This window comes from Myotis myotis, unplaced genomic scaffold (genome assembly GCF_014108235.1).
Source record: "Myotis myotis isolate mMyoMyo1 unplaced genomic scaffold, mMyoMyo1.p scaffold_m19_p_12, whole genome shotgun sequence".
Lineage (NCBI taxonomy): Eukaryota > Metazoa > Chordata > Mammalia > Chiroptera > Vespertilionidae > Myotis > Myotis myotis.
Genome location: NW_023416316.1, coordinates 16,669,919 through 16,684,894, shown reverse-complemented (window position 1 = coordinate 16,684,894; position 14,976 = coordinate 16,669,919). Strand labels below are relative to the sequence as shown.

At 40.8% G+C, this 14,976-nt stretch overlaps 1 protein-coding gene across 3 annotated transcripts in view; it reads right to left on the bottom strand.

Annotated features, from left to right (window-relative positions):
- The window catches only part of LPAR1 (lysophosphatidic acid receptor 1), a 125,093-nt gene that overhangs the window by 89,637 nt on the left and 20,480 nt on the right, over nt 1-14,976 (bottom strand). The window lies entirely within an intron of this gene.

The following is a 14,976-nucleotide window of genomic DNA, read 5'->3' as shown; positions in this document are numbered from 1 at the left end:
GCACTTTCAGAAATTTTGTGCAAAGAAATTTTTTCATAAATCAGTAAGCATGCCCAGTCAGTGTGGCTCAATGGTTGAGCGTCAACCCATAAACAAAGAGATCACAGGTTCGATTCCGGGTCAGGGCACATGCCCAGATTGCAGGCTGGATCCCCAGTAGGGGGTATACAGGAGGCAGCCAATCAATGTTTCTCTCTCATCCATGTTTCCACTCCCTTCCTCTCTCTCTAAAATAGTGTGTGTGTGTGTGTGTGTGTGTGTGTGTGTGTGTGTATTAAAAAGTAATAATAACAAATCAGTAAGCACAATAAATAATCCACTGGGGACGTTTCCAGCTGTGTGGCCGAGTGGGGGGGCTGTGCCTGCCCCAAAGAAAAAGCCTTCTGAAATCAGTCAGAGCTACGCAGCTAGGAAATGGTGGGGGGGAGGGAGAGGGGATGGTTTTAACTCCAAAATCTAGACCTACTCTGTCCAATAAGAAAGCCGCATACCATATGTAGACAGTGCAAAAATAAAGCATTTCCATCATTGCAAAAATTTCCATTGGATAATGCTGGCACACGGTCCACAAAAGTTGTGAAGTGGAAAAAGCTTTGTTACTTTGCAATTAAAATGGAAGCGATATTATTCTTTTCTGCAAAACGCAGTCTCCAGAGAATTCTGTCATTTTGGAGTCAGAATGAAATGTAACTAAACGCATCTAGAACTATGTATACATTATGACAGCTACAATAAGCTAATAGTCTTTTTGCTCACTGTGTGTTTCTAACTTTAATGTTAGAATCAAACACATGGAAATGCTGGGCTGTCCTAACTAATATTCCTCAAAAAGAAATAGGGTTCTAATTACATATTCATGTATTATACTTTCCTTGTAAAGTTCCCTGGAGAAATCAATTTTCAAACTTACTTCTAAGCCACCTCAATCTGAACACTACACAGTAAATCACCTGAATACATACAGGGTGGGGCAAAAGTAGGTTGACCGTTGTTCGTATGGAAAATAGTACAATAATTGATAAATAACAATTAATACAAGAATAAACTCTATGTTTCGCATACTCACAACTGTAAACCTACTTTTTATCCACCCTGTATATGTATTGTAGTTAACTTAAGGCAAAATAAATAAATTTAATTTTACCAGACAATATTCATTGATAAAACCAGAAGCAAGTGGGAATATATTTCAGAAACAATGTATCTTTTAAAGTGGGGGACAGTATCACACGATGTAAAATAACAAGGGGGGTACAGTGAGGATGAGTGTAAAGCAATATCCCTCATCTTTTGAGAGCTGGGCAGGTGGGCATTCTCTTACCCCGAGTCAAAACAGGATAAAACAGAGGATTGAAAGCCATAACTACAGATGGGATTTTCCCTGCCAAGGCTAATAGAACAAAGCCATTAAAACTGCCAGGAAAAGAGGGGAATATAAGAAGCAGCTCTGGAATCATGTGTCCACCCAAAGTCTAACGTACTAGGGGAGTGTGACTTCTCTTTAAAATATGGAAGTGTTGCCAGGCCAGTGTGGCTCAGTGGTTGAGCAACAACCCATGAACCAGGAGGTCAGGGTTCGATTCCCAGTCAAGGCACATGCCTGGGTTGCAGGCTCAATCCCCAGTGAAGGGCGTGCAGGAGGCAGCCAATCAATGATTCTCTCTCATCATGGATGTTTCTATCTCTCTCTCCCTCTCCCTTCCTCTCTCTGAAATCAATTATAAAAAAATAAAAATAAAAACAATATAAAAATTTAAAATATGGAAGTGTTGGTTATGGGAATGCCCAGGTCAAGAACTCTGGGAATCCAGGCATGGTCATCAGAAGTCCATTTAGAATGGGAATCCTTAAATTCTATGGAATCAATTAGAAAGTATTTAAACTACAGAGATCCGTTCTCAAACAGAGGAAGGCAGACTATGGCTGCCCCGATCCCTGGAGTTCGGTAGGCAAGCCGGAACACTCCAAGGCAGGACAGAGTGGATGCGTGCACGCTGGCACCTCCAGTGCCTGTGCAGATGAAGGCTGGCAAGAGTGAGACCAGCGGGGTGACAGACAACTCATCCTAGAGCCTGTTCTGTGGGGAAACCTAATGCAATTTGCTTCACAGAAGGGACCACACGCTGAAAGAGAAAGGCTATTTTTACAAACATGCAGTCACCTCTGAGGAGGCCCTACAGAGTTTTCCTACGTGAAAGGAAACCTTCCTTCTGTTTGGGAGGGTAGGGGAATGCCGTAAGGTAAACTATGATTTGGGGTGCCGGGACTAAAAAGTGGTGGCAGCAATCACAGAATGGGCAGCCACCCAGATGCCTATGCAACACGGTAGGGTCAGGAGCTCCCTTCCTCCCCAGAGCACCATCCCACACAGAGAGGGCCTGAACACTACACAAGCATCTGTGGGAGTGAAGGCAGGATGCTGGAACCACATAGCCTAGTAACTGTCCCCCAGAACTTCTTCCTGCGCTCCAGGTTCTTGTGGCTCACAGAAACAAGAATGTAATGGAAACTAGAATTACGCTAAGCAGCAATAATCCAAAAGTATGGAATTCATTTACATGTTATTTGACCACGGTTCCAACCAACATGTAATATTCTTCCACTGTTAGTAGTATCCAAGTCATATTCATTATTTCAATACAGTTTATCCCCACAATTCAGGCTTAGGGGGAAATACCCAAATAATTGTTCCAGGAAGGCTTTATCATACACCCAGCCTATAGCTGCCACAGTTCTTTATGCCATAAACAGTTGGGACATGCTTGCTTCAAAAAACTGTATCTTCCAATGATAGTAACAGTCACCAGTTTAGGCCGACGCTGGCTTTGTAATACATTTTCCTCATCCTAGCCCTCAATTGGCCATATCCAGCTTTTTTTTTTTTAATATTTTATTGATTTTTTTACAGAGAGGAAGGGAGAGAGATAGAGAGCTAGAAACATCGATGAGAGAGAAACATCGATCAGCTGCCTCCTGCACATCCCCGCAACCCAGGTACATGCCCCCGACCGGAATCGAACCCGGGACCTTTCAGTCCACAAGCCGACGCTCTATCCACTGAGCCAAACCGGTTTCGGCGGCCATATCCAGCTTTGAACTCAAGTTTGCTTCATCCAGTTTTCTCTTCTGCACCTTCAGCTTTGTTCTCTCCTCAGTTCTCAGCCCTCAGAATAAAAACATGCTATAAATCCTATTTTAAAAGAAAACAGAAAATAAAAAACCTCCCTTGACCCCAATTACTACTTCCTCCTCTCCCCCTCTCCTTCCACACCCCTCTCTCTCTTTCAAGGCCAAGAATATGGAAGGAACAGTCTGTGCTCATTTCTTTAGCATCCTTATACGATGCACAAGGCGTCTGCCTCACCATTCAAAATTTTGAGAAAAGATCACTTTCCTCTAAATAAGGACATTTCTCGGCCCTTATCTTACTTGACCCTTGAGCGGCATTTTACATTGTTAATCACTGTCTTTTTAAACTTGCCCTACACATGACACCATGCCCCCTTGAATCTTATCCAACTTTCTAACTGCTCTTCCTCAGGCATCTTTGGAAGATCCTCTTCCTCTGACAATCTGGGTTCCCCTGAGTTCTTTGCTTGGCCCTTTTCTATTCTACTTCTGCTCACTCTCCGTAGGCCATCTTACCCATAACAATGGATCCCACAGACACTTGCAGGCTGAACATTCTTAAATATGTATTCCCATTCCAGAACATTCTCTCACTCTGATGCATTTCATTTAACAACCTCAAATTCAAAACTGTGCCAAATTCAACTTATTATTTTCCTACACTGAGCATGTCACTAAATTCTATTGACTACACACTTTCCAACAGATTCAAATCCGTTCTCTCCCCTCCAGGCCCTGCTGTCACTTACTTAGTTCAGGTCATTTCCCGGGGACAATTGCAAGGGTTTCTATCGTTAATCTTATTTCACTTCTCTGTCCCTCTCCAATTTAACCTCCCATAATGATGTAACTGACAAAACTATAGAAGTCCTTTCAATTATGGAGAATCAGGAGGGAGGAGGCAAACTTTAGATGTCTGTGCACACTCCGTGAGACCTCCCGTGATCTGGCTTCTGCCTCATGCATGAGCAGATCTTCCATTGTTTCCCAAACCAAATTACTTGGAGATCCTAGAAAACACTGTGTTGTTTCATGCCTTTCCATACTCTCTTGTCACTGAAAGAAACACTCTCTTCCATTGCCCATCCACAACGCTATAGAACTCTGTATCTTCCAGTCTTATTATCAAGTCTCAGAACTCCCCTTCTTAGTCACCCACACACACATCACCATCAGCAGTACGTTGGTTGTGCCCTCCTATATGCCCTCATCTTTGTACCTTGCACATAAGATATAATATTCATCACACTAAACTCCACTCTTTTATGAGGCAACTGCTGGACTTTGAACAGCACCATAATTGTCTTTTTATTCTAATGCTCAGTGTGCCTGGCCTATAAACAGTCCTCCGTAAGGCTTGTTGAATAACAAGGGGAGAAATTAATGGAGATGCATGGCCACTAAAAATGAAAAATGACTTAAAGAATTTGTTTACCCCAAAATCCAAAGTATTTAAACACAACTTAACTTTATTTCCTAACCAGTGAATCTCCTTTATTCCCCCATTCATGCAACAAATATTTATTGAGCCCCCACTGCACACAAAAGGCTGTACCACACAAGAAACAAAGTGCTGGCAATATAAAGTCTTCCCAGCTTTCTCAACTCACTACAAACCTGACAACGCAAGAGCCTCCCTAGTAAATCCCACCCATTCTATTCCCAATGGCCATTAGGAAAACAAATATACACACACAGATTGGTGGGAGGATGGCCCTGTGATGGTTAAGCGTGAGAGCTAACCTTCTTCTTTAACACATCCCTTAACTCATCTAGCCTTTCTTCACACACTCACCTGCTTCTCCTCCAGGTTCACCACTCCCTGTACAAATATCTACATTACCCATCCCATACCATGCCGATTCATTTTCAAAAGTTACAGCCTCAACATGAAAAAAGTCCAAAATTATTTGGCTTTATCCAAATCATACTTCCAAATAGGTACACAGGCAAACCACTTGAATAATAAATTCACAGTGGTAGAAGGTGAGAGACAGATCTTTACATCACATAAATTCTATGAAAAATAAAGCCTTAAAAAAAAAAACACGTAAAAGAAAACATAATAGAAGATTTACATCATCCTAAAATGAGGAGTGGCTATTTTAGCAAAATGACAAAGCAAAAAACATAAAATACTGATAAAGGTAACTAAACATTTAAAGCTTATATATAGATATAAGAGGTGGGCAAGATTTTTTTGGATGGAAAATAATACAATTATTAATAAATAATACAAGAATAAACTTTGTTTCACATACTCATAACTGTAAACTTATTTTTGCCCACCGGTATGGAAATACACACTGAAAAAAATGTTTTACAACATAAGAAAGGCCATTAATATCTTAAGTTTTCAACAGAAAATTATATGTTAAGTATGCAGTTGAAACAAATAAAAATAAACCTACAAATAAGCCTAATAGGAAAAAAATGACTGACGGAAACAGATACAAATGAGTGTTTAAAAAAAGTTGTGCTTAACCTCTTGAATGATCAAAGAAATCTAAATTTTAAAAATTAAATGTATTTTCCCCCAAAACATTGATGATGTGTTTAAATTAACAACACTCAGTGTTAATGAAGGCTGGCACTTCCAAGGACTGGGAGTTTCAATATAGAGCAATTGTCCTGATCCTGCAGGATGTCTCTAGCAATCTCTATCAAAACTCAAACAAGCAGCCTGGCCGGTGTGGCTCAGTGGCTGAGAGTCAACCCATGAATCAGGAGGTCTCCGGTTCAATTCTCGGTCAGGGCATGTGCCCGGGTTTCGAGAATGATCCCCAGTAGGGGGCATGTAGGAGGCAACCGATCAATGATTCTCTCTCATCATTCATGTTTCTATCTCTTCTCCCTCTTCCTTCCTCTCTCTGAAAAAAAAAAAAAAAAAAAATACAGGAAGCATAGCCTTTGACCTAGCAATCCTGCTTCAAGATATTTATCCTGAGGAAATAATCAACAACCTACGCTAAGATAGCTATATAGGGCGATCCTTTGTAACAGAGAAATTGAAAGCAACCTTAAGGTTCTAAGGAAGGAAATTATTTAAGTAAACAACATTTATGTGAAGGATGAAATATGTCCTGCTATTAAAAAGTTATATTGTGGACTTCCATTCTGGAAATACTGAGGACAAATTACCCTGAAAACCCTCCCAATACACACACACACACACACACACACACACACCCCTAACCTTTGTAAATGCTTAGTCAAGTTGGCCAAAAAAGTAATGAATCTCCTAAGAAGCTAAAATATGTCAAGAAATCAATCAAGGTAAAAGAACACTGAAGTGAGCAATCAGTTACACTCCAACCCCAGGTGACTTGTAGTTTTGACTTTGATAGGCAGAATCAAGTGGAAAGTGAAAGGCAGATAAAAACCCTCTAAAGCTGGGACATCCACCCTCAACAGGTGAACTAGAGGAAAAAATACTGACCCATGTCACATAGGGAGAAGGTAAGGAGACTTGACTCTCACCGTCTTGGATGTAGGTAGGAAAGAGTCTCCCCTGAGAACTTATATCCAGACACTTACCCTTAATACATGTGGGGCCTGAATTAATACATAGGTGTGGCCACCCAATAAATCTGAAGCCGAATATTGAAACAGATGTAGACGTGATTTGATAGTGCCCTTAAGGCAGTGGTTCTCAACTTGTGGGTCGCAACCCCATTGGGGGTCGAACGACCCTTTCACAGGGTTCGCCTAAATACAACCTGCATATCAGATAGTTACAATATGATTCATAACAGTAGCAAAATTACAGTTATGAAGTAGCAACGAAAATAATTTATGGTTGGGGGTCACCACAACAAGAAGAACTGTATTAAAGGGTCTCGGCATTAGGAAGGTTGAGAACCACTGCCTTAAGGCATCCAGCAGAAGCAAGCACAAGTTCTTCCTGAACTGATTCACCTTAAGTTCTCAAAGAATTCCCAGAGAAAAAGTTTCTAGAAATGTGAGCGCACATAAAAAAAATAAAAAAAACACCACGAGGAAACAAGCCAAAACATACAAGTGTCATCAGAAACAACAAATAGCAGAATCAGACGAAGTCTACAGATAAAGGAATTATCAGATACAGACTATATTAAAAGTACAGTATATTAAAAGTGATCACACAACTTAGAAAAAGAGCCAAACTGAGTTTCTAGGAAAGAAAAATATGGTATTTCAAATTAGAAACATGATGAGTGAGTTAAATCCAAGTGCAACTGATAAGAATGGAGGACAGATGCACAGGGGTAAACTTAGAAGTGAGGTTCATAGGCAGGAATGATCATGAAAGTCTCAAAGACGCCTACATGGTGATCTGGAACCAGAGAACTGACAGAGCAGGAGTAAAGCGTTATTCAAAGAAACAATGGACAAAAATACGCCCCAGAATTGGTGGTAGAAACCCTCACTCAGACTCAGGAAACGCAAGATCAATAAAAAGAAATGCACACTGAAACATATATTGACACAAAAATGCTTGATACATTCCTAAGGTAAAAAAGAAAGAAAAGAAAAGAAAAGAAAAGAAAAGAAAAGAAAAGAAAAGAAAAGAAAAGAAAAGAAAGAAAGAAAAGAAAAAAGGAAAGGAAAGGAAAGGAAAGGAAAGGAAAGGAAAGGAAAGGAAAGGAAAGGAAGAAAGAAAGGGAGAAAGAACACACAAAGCAGTATATATTCATGTCATTTATATTTGATAAAAAGTATGGGTTTACAGATGTGTACATACTTGGGAGAACTAGTTTAAAAATTACTTTATTTTTAAGGGGAAAGATTTCTGTCAGGTTTTTTATTTATGTTTTTATCTTTTTTAGGGATTCTAAATTGTATATGTATCACTTTTATAAGAAAAGTTACTAAAAATTAAAAGAAAATAATACTGAACATATCTATGTCTTTGAATATATTAAAAGACATATACAAAAAGTGTTAACAGCTAATATTTCTAGTTCAGAAAAATTTGGATGATTTTTGCCTATAGTATCTAATCAATGACCACACAAATTATATATATAAACAAAGAAATAAAGAGTTGATATTTAAAAGCATTAACATTAGGATTACTGGGTCAAATGGAAGTTCCATTTTTAACTTTTTGAGGAAACTCCATACTGTCTTCCACAGTGGCTGCACCAGTCTGCATTCCCACCAGCAGTGCACGAGGGTTCCTTTTTCTCCGCATCCTCTCCAGCACTTCTCATTTGTTGATTTGTTGATGATAGCCATTCTGACAGGTGTGAGATGGGATCTCATTGTTGTTTTCATTTGCATCTCTCTGATGATTAGTGACTTTGAGCATGTTTTCATATGTCTCTCAGCCTTCTGGATGTCCTTTCAAAAAGTGTCTATTTAGGTCTTTTGCCCATTTTTTAATTGGATCATTTATCTTCCTTTTGTTAAGTTGTATGAGTTCTCTTTAAATTTTGGAGATTAAACCCTTATCTGAAATATCATTGGCAAACATGTTCTCCCATGCAGTGGGCTTTCTTATTGTTTTGTTGATTGTTTCTTTTGCTGTGCAGAAGCTTTTTATTTTGATGTAGTCCCATTTGTTTATTTTCTCCTTAGTCTCCATTGTCCTGGGAGCTGTGTCAGTAAAGATATTGCTACGACATATGTCTGCTATTTTGCTGCCTATGGAGTCTTGTAGGATTTTTATGGTTTCCCATCTTACATTTAAGTCCTTTAGCAATTTTGAGTTTGTTTTTTGTATGGTGTAAGTTGGTGATCTAGTTTCATTTTTTTGCATGTATCTGACCAAATTTCCCAGCACCATTTATTGAAGAGACAGTCTTGACTCCACTGTATGCTCTTGTCTCCTTTGTCCCAAGAAACCAGAAACACCAATCAGAAAGGATATATGCACCCCTATGTTCATAGCAGCACAATTTACAATAGCTAAGATTTAGAAACAACCTAAGTGCCCATTAGCAGATGAGTGGATTAAAAAACTGTGGTACATCTACACAATGGAATACTATGCTGCTATAAAAAAGAAGGAACTTTTACCATTTGCAACAGCATGGATGGAACAGGAGAGCATTATGCTAAGCGAAATAAGCCAGTTGAAGAAAGATAAATATCATATGATCTCACTCATATGTGGGATATAATTATCAACATAATTTGATGAACAAGAATAGATCCAGAGACAAATGGCAGGGGAAAGAGGGGGGTTAGAGAGCAACCAAAGGACGTGTATGCATACATATTAGCATAACCAATGGACACAGACACTGGGGCGGCGGGGGCTTGCCCGGGGTGGGAATCGCGGGGGGGGGGGGGGGAGGAAAAAGGAGACATATGTAAAACTTTAGGCAATAAATAAAAAAATAAAAAAGCATTAACATTGGTTTTATTATGGATGCTAAGTTACTACATGATTTATAATTTTCATATTTTTTACATTTTCATTGCTTTCTTAAAGTTTACATTTTATACACTTTATTTGTTATTTCACAGTTAAGAAAAACTGGTTAGCCCTGGCCAGGTGGCTCAGTTAGTTGGAGCATCATCCGTCCACCAAAAAGGTTGTGGGTTTGATCCCTGGTAGGAGCATGTATGAGAGTCAACCAATCAATGTTTCTCTCTCACAGAGATATTTAGTTCTTTCCCTTCTTCTCTCTCTAAAAATCAATAAAAACTTATCCTTGGGTGAGGATTATAAAAAAGAATTTAATATTTGCATGTGGATACATAGGTGGGTCAGTTTTGTTGAACTTTGTGCAAGAAAACCCCCTAATCAAAATTGGCCCTGGACAGTGTGGCTTAGTGGGTTGAACACTGTCCTGTGTACTGAAAGGTCGTTGGTTCAAGTCCCGGTCAGGGCACATACCCAGGTTGCGGTTTGATCCGTGTAGGAATGCAACCGATCTCTCTCTCTCTCCCTCTCCTTTTCTCTCTCTCTCTCTTAAAAAAATCAATGAAAGCATATTTTAAAAAAAATTAAATTATCAAGACTGAAATCAAATATGCAGCATATCCATATATTTGTATACAATGTTTTCAGAGACATAACTTTATGGGACAGTGTTGCCCTTACATGTTAAAACCTGAAAGCACAGAACAAAAATATGCGCAGCTCTCATAAAGAGCCTGCAGGGGAACGACGGGCAGAAATAACACAAGAACGTTAACAGTGGCTGTCCCCGGTGTTGCCGTTTCCTTCTTGCATTAACATCTGGGGAAGGAGAGAACAAGAGGGCCAGTCAGGGCTGCTCAATGTTGACCCACATCTGGACTCAATTTCGAGTCTTGGGAACCGGAGCAGTGGAAGCAAGAGAACATAAGACAGGGGCTAAAACCACCTATCTGAAAACACATTAAAATTTACAATTATTGCCATTTAGAGGGAGAAAGTCAACATTCGCTATGGCCTTTCAACATAAGAGAAAAAGACCAAGGCAACCAAGAAAAAGGGGGCAACGCTACTAACGCCTGGAGGCTGCACTTCCCTTTAATGGCATCAAAATCCACATCAGATCAATGATTTGCGTGTTTGTGTACAATACCCTTGAACTAGAAACCACAGATTTAAATCTCTAATTTATTCAGGAATAAAAATTCAGACCACAGGCAATATACTGGCATGTGACTTTAAAGATACATCAGTAGCTAATGATAAGCAAACCAGGCATGGGACCCAGCTGCTCTTCCGTAACCAAGCTGAATCTCATCCTTCAGACACCTGAAGGTTTATCAGGCAGATGAAGATAAAGATCGGGTCACCCGTTTCTTTCCTCTTCCCGATAAGTCCTCTGTCACCGATCTTTACGGCTCCTTCCCACTCTCCATGAGAACACTGAAATTCTTAAAGGGTGGCACCTCCAACACAGTACAGTACCCTTGCTGGGTGGTTCAGACCAACCCAGAATACAGTGAAACCAACATCTCGCTTGCTTTCACTGTAACTGCCAGGTGGTCAGAGAACTCACTCTCATGAAATGAAGTCTATGGTTTGATATCACAGCCATTTCAAATGGGTCCAGCTTTGAAAAATGCTCCTACTATGAAACTAAGAATTATAAAAATTAGAGTTCCCCAAACCCACTGTTGCACAAAGGAAATGGTCCACCGGGTAGAATCTGTTAACAATGCAGAGTCCCGGATCTTTCCCAGACTGTCAAAATGGACTTTGTATTTTAAATATACTCTCTGGTGATTCTAATGCAAAGTAAAAAGTGAGAACCAATGTCCTACCCCATGATGCCAAACTGTTACTGTTTTACCACGCACAAACACATTCATTCATTCATTCTCTATTTCTCTATCACTATCTCCTGGCAGCTCACGAAGGCAGAAATGAAATGACTAGTACAACTGGGTTGGTTTCAATTGATGGGTAAACTGGGATTAAAAACCAGGGGCTGCTAATCCCTTCTTTTACTAGTTCTAGTTCAAGCTTATCCCCAAAGAAAAGAACAGAACAGGTGACGTAGTAGGAGAATGAAGAGAGGGGCATACTATTCAAGGGGTTGAGTTGGGGGAAATAAACAGCCTAAAACAATTCTTCATTCACATTCGTTCCTTGGAAATACGTGGTAAAAAGCTGGGAAACTGTTCAATTTTGAGGAACCTGCCAAAAAAGAGGAGAGGACAGGGAAGGCAAGGAATGAGAGGGGAGAAGGAAGGACGGAAAACCCCAAGCAGCAGAGACGGGGAATTCCTGTGACTGTACAGGATACGCTAGTTGGATTCAGCCTGTAATGTTGTGAAAGCTCTGGAGTTCCACTCTTACAATTTTGATTTTTCAGTTTTATCACATTAATATGAAGCTTTATGCAATTTAGAAAATGTTCTTCCCCGGATAAGCAAAGTTAAAGGGGGAATAGTTGATGTCTGCATTTGCTGCAACAACAAAAATTCAGGAGTCGTTTGCATATTCCAGGAAGAGGGTCAAACTTATTTCCTCAAATATCAAAGACAAAATCCTAACACTGAACACAAAGTGTGCCCATAAATTCTTTCCATTGTTTTGGGTCCTAGTTTTTAAAACTGCACTTCATTCTATTTCCAAATGCAGATGCAAACTGCAGACAAAACATCCTACCACAAAACTAAATCCAAAAATGCCCAGGACCGACAAATCCACAATAAAGAGGCTAAACTCCAAACCGAAATGGTAAATGTAATAACCATGACCTTTGGCATGCGGTAAAAGATGAATCCAATTAATGTTACCTTAAAAAGAACTTTGGTAACTCTTGTCCTTCCTGTCATAATTGCCCAGTACAGGCCTCAGAAGCCAGCTGTTTGGTGGAGGCAGATCAGTGATACAGAGAGAAGCTTTTTTTTTTTTTTTTTTTTTTTACCAATGTGGGACTTCCCTCTGTGTAAACTCTCTGAAACATGCATTAATGGATTCCAAAGGCATTTAAAGAGGCCATAATCTGTTAAACATTTACAATTACAAGGGGATCAATAAAAATGGAATTGTTAAATGGCAACTTTCCAGGTCGCTGTATTCTAATTCCAAAACAACAAAAAGTTAGCAGTGACTCAGAAAAAGACGTTTTTGCTAAATCATGAGGCTGGGACATGAAAGGTTATCTAGTAAGTGCCCCCTACCCTCCATTCCCTCCTCCAAACAACTCTGTCATCAAGCAAGTCATTATCTAGGGCTGTGGTCGGCAAACTGCGGCTCTCGAGCCACATGCGGCTCTTTCGCCCCTTGAGTGTGGCTCTTCCTAAGCCTTAGGAGTAACCTAATGAAGTTAATAACAATGTACCTACCTATATAGTTTAAGTTTAAAAAATGTGGCTCTCAAAAGAAATTTCAATCGTTGTACTGTTGATATTTGGCTCCGTTGACTAACGAGTTTGCCGACCACTGATTCTAGGGCAATGTCAACATATCTGAGAGTCTGACCTCTCTGCTTAGCCCTTCATTACCCCATGACTCTTCAAAATCCCCTTTCTAACTGGAACTGTATATCCGTACAGATGTCTACACTCACACCACATCTGCCCTTGGACGTCAGATTACCCAGCTTCCTGCCCCCTCCATTTCCCCCTGTTCGTCAGCCCTGTCCAGCCTCTGTTCTCCTCATGTCCAGCCTTAATGCCATGGTCCACCGCATGAGCTCCCTGTCACCAGCCTGCTACTCCCCACACCCCTTCCTGTGCTCTAACACCCCAATTCTGATTAAACTCCAAACTTCCGGTTCTGCTTTCCTTCACAGCCTCCAGAGGTCCCCATGGAGAACATGTCAGGACAAGATGAAGATGTCACTGCTAATCCATGTGTTCTAATCTCAGCAGAGCCCACAGTAGGAGCCGTTTTAATGCTGTCATTTCTCTCTGCTCTCTTCCATTTCCTGTGGTATCTCTTCTAAGCCTTTGGTCCTCTCAGGTAAGCTTCATAACTCATAGCCATCATGGAGAAATCAGAACTTAAAAAGCCTCCTTAAGTTCTGCCCTTCCCATCCTTCTTTTCCCTACCGCCCATCACTTGAATGATGTGGGCCATTTTTGCGCATATCATCTCTGGCTCACCTACCACACTCTCAAACTTGGAGGCATATTAGAATCTCCATGTGGCTGCCCTGGTGTCTCTTCCAAAGACGGGGTCAATTGGTTGGAAGTGGGGCCCCTGGGTGTGGTTTACTTTTAAAGCTCCCCCAGGTGATTCTTAGAATAAGCCAAGTTTGGGTGCCACTGGCCAAACTTTATCCACTCCCATGGTTTTAACTACCAAATCTGAAACTCTTTTCTGAGCTGCATTCTCACATACCTAATGCGTTATAGAACCACCACTGTCCTCTGTATATTCTCAACAGATACCATACTATCCTCTTCATTCTTCCTGTTATGGGCTGAACTGTGTCTCCTCCCCAACACGCTCCTCCGCCCCCCCCCCCCACCACCACCACCCCACCACCACCCCCGGCAAAGATTATGTTAAAGTTCTAATCCCTAGTAACTCAAAATCTGACTTTTTTTGGACATAGGGTCTTTAAAGAGGTAATTAAATTAAAATGAGGTCATTAGGGTAGGCCCTAATTCAAAATGACTACTGTTCTTGCAAGAAGAGGAAATTTGGACACAGAAATGCACAGACAGAGGAAAAACCATGTAAAGACACAGGGGCATGACCATCTAACCAGCCAAGAAGAGAGGCCTCAGAAGAAACCAACCATGCTGACACCTTGATCTTGAACTTCTAACCTCCACAACTGTGATAAACATTTCCATTGTTTAAGCTACCTCATCTGCAGTACTTTGTTATGGCAGACATAACAAACTCATACCCTCCCAAGGCCCTCCTTACTCTCTCTTACTTCTCCATCTTAGGCAATGGGATCACCATTCGTTCACCATTACTTCTCCCTCTCCCTCACCTCCCATATCCACTCCACTGCTAAGTTGTGTCAATTCTTCCTCTTAAGTATCTTCTCATCTGCCTCCTCCCCTCCAAACCCACTATCACTGCCTTAATTCGGGTCCTAATTAACTCTGCTAGGCTGTTCCGGTCCCTTCCGCCTACCACCATTTCGCTTGGCTCTGTGAAGAATACTCTTCCTGAAACAGAAATCTAGCGTGCCAAATGCTCTGTTTTAACCCTTCCATGATTCCCCACTGGCTTAAGTCCAACCTCCTTGAGCACAGCATACTGAGTCCTGCAGCTACTTCCTACTTCCGCTGTAACCTACCTTGCTAATTAAGCTCTAGCACTTTGAGTCCATTCAGAACTCCCCTAACACATAATGCTGATCCATGCATCTGCACATGTGTTTGGCTCTTCCTGGAATAATCTCCCTTGTCCAAACTCCATGCTGGGTAAACACCTACTTCATCCTTTCACTCCCAGACTCAGAATCACCTCTCAGTGAAACCTTTTATGACCCTCCTCCC